This window comes from Aegilops tauschii, chromosome 3 (genome assembly GCF_002575655.3).
Source record: "Aegilops tauschii subsp. strangulata cultivar AL8/78 chromosome 3, Aet v6.0, whole genome shotgun sequence".
NCBI classification, from domain to species: Eukaryota; Viridiplantae; Streptophyta; class Magnoliopsida; order Poales; family Poaceae; genus Aegilops; species Aegilops tauschii.
Window position 1 is genome coordinate 188924777 of NC_053037.3, and position 7073 is coordinate 188931849.

Sequence of the window (7073 nt, forward strand, 5' to 3'; positions counted from 1 at the left end):
AACCAGAATGGGCCATATGAGAGTGACCAGCTGACCATAATTGTATGCTTGCTCGATTGTTTGTGGCCTTGGAGGCGGTACAGGAGCAGTGGCATTGACTTCAGGCTGCAGATTTGCATCAGGTGCAGCATTGGCTTCAGGAGCAATCACTTCAGGCACCACATTAACTTCAGGCGCCACATTAGCTTCAGCCATGACAACGTCATTGGCTTCAGTGTTGGTGTTGGTGGTCGCCTCAGTGTTATCAACCTCCACTCGAGTAGCTGGAGGGTCGGACACGTTCTCATCGAGAACATCTTCACGGTTGATTGGGGGTGTAGCAACACATTCTTCTTCATCTCTTGGTTCTGCTTGGTCATCGGCTGATGTAGCCGGAATATCTTCAGCCACGTTGGCTTCAGACTCGGGGTTGTTCACAGTTGGAGAGGCTTCAAGAAATACTTGGCGAGACACTGATTGGCGCTCTTCTCCTTCTAGAACACTTGACAGAGTGACTTGTGGCCTAGGTCCTTTACGAAGCCTGCGGAACGCTGGCGACGCTTGTGGAGATGGAGTTGGTCGGGCCACAAAGTCTTCATCTTCAAGTACCGGAGTGGTGACTTGAGTTGGGGGAGTAGCTGGTGTTTCTTCTTCACGGGGTGAGTCTTGTGGGTGATCAGCCCATGAGTCATCCTGAGCAATTGGCGTCAAAGGACGACCAATGCTGATGAGTTTGCTGTTTGTAAGAGCAGGCGATGATACCACATTGTGCTCGATCTGAGGAAGGACTTCATCATCTTCAACATTGTCTTGATGCCCAATGTCTTCAGCTGCGGTGGGGTCAACAGCTGGAATGTCTTCAGCTTCAGGAGCCTCTGGGGAAGGAGGCTCATGAACTATCAAACGGCGCTCTTGTTGTGAAGATGCAGAACGAGCAACAGAAATTGGCTCGATGACAAGGGGCTCTGTGGGAGCAGCCCGATCTTTCTTCTTGGTTTTACGCTTCTTGGTGGGTGGAGCATCGTCAGTGCTGTTCTTGGTCTTGCGCTTTCTAGCTTTGGATTCAGCTGCCCTTGTCTTCTAGAGCTCTGAAGCCACTGTGGGGACCTTAGGCTTCACGCCTGTCATACTGTCCGGGAAGACAATGCGAGGTTCTTCCCGCCTGGATGGTTCAGCTTGGTCCACAGTAGGCTTCTTCTGCTTGGCAGCCATCTTGGGGTCGATGCCAGGACGCCCAAGTGCATTGCGCTTCTCAGCTTCATTGTAAGCTTGAACACACTTGGCAGCCAGATGCTTCATGCGCTCTCGAGAACCTTTGGCTTCTTCACATTTCTTGTGAAACGCTTCCTTGAGCTCATGCAACATGATCTTGAAGTTTTGGACATCTGTCACACTGAGCTTGGCCACATGCTTCTTGAACTGAGCCTTTTCAAAGTCGATCTTATGCTTCAGTTCAACGATTTTCTGAGCAAGAGCCAGCTCAGGAGCAATGGCGCCATGGAAGGAGACGCTTAGGCCAACGGGAAGTTGCAGATCATCAAAGCTAAGATTGGGGGTGTCAAACCACTCATCAATGAATTTTTTTAACACATCCACGTCAAAGAGAGGCAAATCATTGAAGATTTCCGCCTCTTGCTTGCTCTTTATCAGCAGTTCAAGAGCGTCATCAGCAAGATCATCGTCACTCGACAGATCAATGGCGTCGTTCCCATTCCTTAGAACTGCAGCAGGGGTCAGTGCTGGACCAGTGGTGTGCATGGGCTTCTTTTTCTTCTTCTCAGACTTGGAGATGCGTGAGAGATCTTCTGACTGCACACTTGGTGCAGGAGGAGCAGTGGCCAGAGGCTTCGCTCGCGAAGCTTTTGGTGCAGGGGAAGGCTTCGAAGCCTTGGGTTTCTTCAACTTCTTAGGCTTCGGTGGAGCAGGTGCTTCGTCAGAATCAGCATCGTCTGCAGGTTGATCCACGGCAGTCCCTAGAACCATGATATGAGTGATGAGACCTTCTAGATTGTCGAAGGGCCCAACAAGATTGGGTTCAGCTTCGCGTGTGCCATCGGCACGAGGAGCAGAGGGACCAGGGTTGAAGTCTAATCCCCGCGACTTCTTGTTCTCTTTGGCCGAGTTCTTGGCAAACTGAAAGTTGCGCTTAAACAGATTGTCTTCACGACACCATAGCAATGAAGATGGGTCGGCATCAGCAGGCTGTGGTCCACAGACCATGCAAGGGTAGAAGCCTTGCTCAATGGCTTCAGCTCTGGACCTGGGTGGAAGATTTTTGTACAAGATGTCTCCCCAGGGCCGCTTGATGGCATTCTTTTCAGCATATTCCTGGGTCACGAACCTGTACTTGTACCATTGTTCTGCCCAATATCTTCGAATCCATTGGATTCGTGTCTTGCGCTGATTGTAGTCCTCCTCTGGATCTGTCTTGTACAGCTCATAGAGATCTGGTGGCAAATCCTTTGATGTATTCCCACGGCGCTGTCTGCCACCCTTCCTTGCTGACTTATCTGTTGCCATGAAGTTCAGACTGAATGGCTTCAAAACTGCCAAGGGCTTCCGTCAGCTGGTCAGACAGGAACTGGCTTCGGGAGAGTTGATATGATGCTGTAAGAATTCTGCAAATGAATGCAGACTATGGGAACCAAGGGATTCTCCCATGGACATGTACCTGCGACAGCATTAGAGATGCGAGGGAAGGGGAAGAGGTCATATGCATTCTCAGAAGATTTTGAAGATAAATCAGTTTAGAAGACATTGACCTCATAGCGCGAAGACATTCACTTATATGTTGAGAGTTGGTTCCAGATTTGTACGAATCCAAGAATAAGTACAAGTGAGGAATCTAACTACGTGTGAAGCATAAGTGAATATACTTGGCATCATATGAGATGCAGAATAGGATAGATACAAATTTGTGGAGGCAGAAACAACTTTTGGTAGAAAGGATGAATCTTTCGGATCAAAAAGACGGTGAAAAGAGAGTTTTAATTTACCACACGATGAACTGCTAGACGGAGTAGAAGATGAGGCCGAGCAGTTCGATCTTCCGTGCCCTAACTTGGCAACGGAGGACACCTACGGCGACGGCGGAGAAGACGATGTCCGCGGCCGGCGTGAAGATGGTGTCGGTGAGGTTGCGGCAACTAAGCACTTTGTCGCCGACGATGTCGAGAGCTAGCGGTGGCGCTAGGGTTTGTCGAGGTGGAGAGGTGGAAGAAAGATTTTGACCGCGATTGGATGTGCATTTATAGGGAAAGGGACGGCACATCGCAATTACGCAGGTGCCCCTCGCGGTTCACATCTGAGGGACACGTGGAGAACATGCAACACATTGGGAGTTGTCCCATATTCCCACGCACGCCTGGACTGTCGGGTGGTCGTTCCAGCTTCTCCGGGTTTCAGGCAATAAGAATTGAGCATTTAAAACAGATCTAATGTTTGTCTCTGTATCTTCTGCTGACGAGGACGCAGAGAAGACATTCGACAGTTTCAACAGAATGCATATGATTTGGATAGATAGAGTTTGAGATAGGAAGCATAGAGAGGTTAGGGTCCGATCACATTCACTTAGTTCAAAAGATTTAAATGAGAAGACATAGCTATAAGTGAATGCTGTAGAGGACAGAACACTAATATATGTATATATCAGAATAAAACCAAATCAACATAGTGAAGATAAACAAGAAGACATGTTAATATTGAAGACAAACCAAATGCGAAGACATAGCAAATGTAACGCCAGGAGAAACACTTTAAATAAAGGTTTGGTGGTGGCATTACCCATCGTATAGGAAGTATTTGACCCAGACACGGCGCACAATTATCGTGGCGCTCCGAAGTCAAATTCCGCATTAATGTATTCACACTCAGAGTGTAAGTCTTCATTGATTGAAGACATACATTACTTCATGTGTTGCACATCTAAGTCATCAACATGCATAAGTGTTAGGATGTGTGCCTGATCACAGGACATTCGAGGATTCCAAGATATTCAGCTCACACCGCAACTTGCAAAACCTTTTCTCATCCAAGGGCTTTGGGAAGATATCTGCCAATTGCTCTTCAGTGTTGACGTGTATGATATCAATATCTTCCTTCATGACATGATCGCTGAGAAAGTGATGACGAATTTCAATGTGCTTTGTCTTCGAGTGCTGAACTGGGTTGTTCGCAATCTTGACGGCGCTTCCGTTGTCGCAGTAGAGTGGAACTTGTTTCAGATGGATGCCATAGTCCTTGAGTGTTTGCTTCATCCATAGAAGCTGAGCGCGGCAAGATCCAGCAGCAATGCATTCAGATTCAGCAGTGGAGAGTGATACATAGTTCTGCTTCTTTGAAGACCAACAGACAAGTGATCATCCCAGAAACTGACATGTGCCTGATGTAGACTTGCGATCCACCTTGTCACCAGCATAATCAGCATCCGAGAATCCAACTAGATCAAACTCTGAGCCCTTTGGATACCATAATCCTAGTGTTGGGGTGTAAGCCAAATATCAAAGAATTCGCTTCACAGCTAAGTGATGCGATTCCTTTGGTGCCGCTTGGAATCGAGCACACATGCAAACACTAAGCATAATATCTGTCCTAGATGCACATAAATAAAGTAAAGAACCAATCATGGAGCGGTATACCTTTTGATCAAACTCTTTACCATTGGCGTCAGGACCCAGATGACTTTTAGTTGGCATTGGCCTCGTGTAACCTTTGCAGTCTTGCATTCCAAACTTCTTCAGGCAATCTTTGAGATATTTCTTTTAAGATATAAAGATGCCATTGCTTTGCTGACGAATTTGAAGACCAAGGAAGAACTTCAGCTCACCCATCATGGACATCTGATATTGCTCTTGCATCATGTGTCCAAACTCATCACTGTATTTCTGGTTGGTGCAGCCGAAGATAATGTGATCCACATATATTTGGCACACAAACAGTTCACCATCATATGTCTTCGTGAAGAGTGTGGGATCCAGGGAACCAGGTTTGAAGCCTTTGCTCTTCAGGAAGTCTTTGAGTGTGTCATACCAAGCGCGAGGGGCTTGTTTGAGGCCATACAGTGCCTTGTTTAGCTTGTACACCATATCAGGATGTTTTGGATCTTCAAAGACAGGAGGTTGTGCAACATACACTTCTTCTTCAATCTTTTCGTTGAGAAATACACTCTTCACATCCATTTGATACAGCAGGATGTTGTGATGATTTGCATAGGCTAGTAATATGTGAATAGCTTCAAGCCTAGCCACAGGAGAAAATGTTTCATCGAAGTCAATCCCTTCAACTTGAGTGTATCCTTGAGCAACGAGACGAGCCTTGTTTCTGACAACTTGACCATGCTCATCTTGCTTGTTGCGATATATCCATTTTGTGCCTATTATGTTATGCTTGTGGGGGTCAGGACGCTTGACAAGTTCCCAGACATTGTTCATCTTGAACTGTTGAAGCTCTTCTTGCATAGCTTGAATCCATTCAGGTTCCATGAAGGCTTCAGCAATTTTCTTGGGTTCAGATATTGAGACAAATGCAAAGTGCCCACAAAAATTTGCTAGCTATGTTGATCTTGAACGAGTGAGTGGAACAGGCGCATTGATGCTATCGATTATCTTCTCAATCTGTACTTCATTTGCAACACGAGGATGAACCGGACAAAGATTTTGCTCTTGCTGATCATTGTCATCGTTAGGAGGATTGTCTTCGAGCTGAGCACTGTCTTCAGGTTGATTAGGTGCAGAAATGATAAGTTCCTCTTCAGGTTGTGCTTCATTTGATATGATTTCTCCAGTTCCCATGAGCTTGATGGATTCACTAGGTGGAACTTCATCTAGCACATTTGGCAGGTGCTCTCTTTGCGAGCCGTTAGTCTCATCGAACTGCACATCCACAGTTTCAACCACTTTATATAGAAAGAGGTTGAAGACTCTGTAGGAGTGCGAATCCTTTCTGTATCCAAGCATAAAACCTTCATGTGCTTTCGGTGCAAATTTTGAAGTGTGATGTGGATCCTTGATCCAGCACCTGGGACCAAATACTCTGAAGTAACTGACATTTGGCTTCTTACCGGTGAGGAGTTCATAGGATGTTTTCTTCAGAAGCTTGTGAAGATAAACATGGTTGATGACATGGCATGCAGTATCAATAGCTTCAGGCCAGAACTTTCTTGGAGTCTTGTATTCATCAAGCATCATCCGAACTAACTAGGGGTGGCACTAGATACACTTACAACAAGCAAATACAACTACGAAAAATTCCTTTTCAGTAGTAGCATAATTTCTCTGGGTATTGTCTAGAGTTTTACTAGCATATTGGATAACATTTAATTTTTTATCAACTCTTTGTCCTAGAACAACACCTATAGCATAATCACTAGCATCACACATAATTTCAAAGGGTAAATTCCAATCAGGTGGCTGAACAATAGGTGCAGAAATCAAGGCTTTCTTAAGTATTTCAAATGCTTCTACACAATCATCATCAAAGACAAAAGGAACATCTTTTTGTAAGAGATTAGTCAGAGGCCTAGAAATTTTAGAGAAGTCTTTAATGAACCTCCTATAAAAACCGGCATGACCAAGGAAACTTCTTATACCTTTGATGTCCTTAGGACACGGCATCTTTTCAATAGAATCAACTTTGGCTTTATCAACTTCAATACCTCTTTCAGAAATTTTATGCCCCAAGAAAATACATTCATTAACCATAAAGTGGCACTTCTCCCAATTCAAGACAAGATTAGTTTCTTCACATCTCTGCAAAACTCGATCAAGGTTGCTTAAGCAAGCATCAAAAGAAGTTCCATACACGGAGAAATCATCCATGAAAACCTCAACAATCTTTTCACAAAAGTCAAAAAATATAGCAGTCATACATCTTTGAAAGGTAGCAGGTGCATTACATAAACCAAAAGGCATACGTCTATAAGAAAAGGTACCGAAAGGGCAGGTAAAAGTGGTCTTTTCCTGATCCTCTTTTGACACAGGTATTTGAGAGAAACCAGAATAACCGTCTAGAAAGCAAAAAATGTGTATGTTTGGATAATCTTGCTAGCATTTGATCAATAAAAGGTAAAGGGTAATGATCCTTTCTAGTAGCTTTAT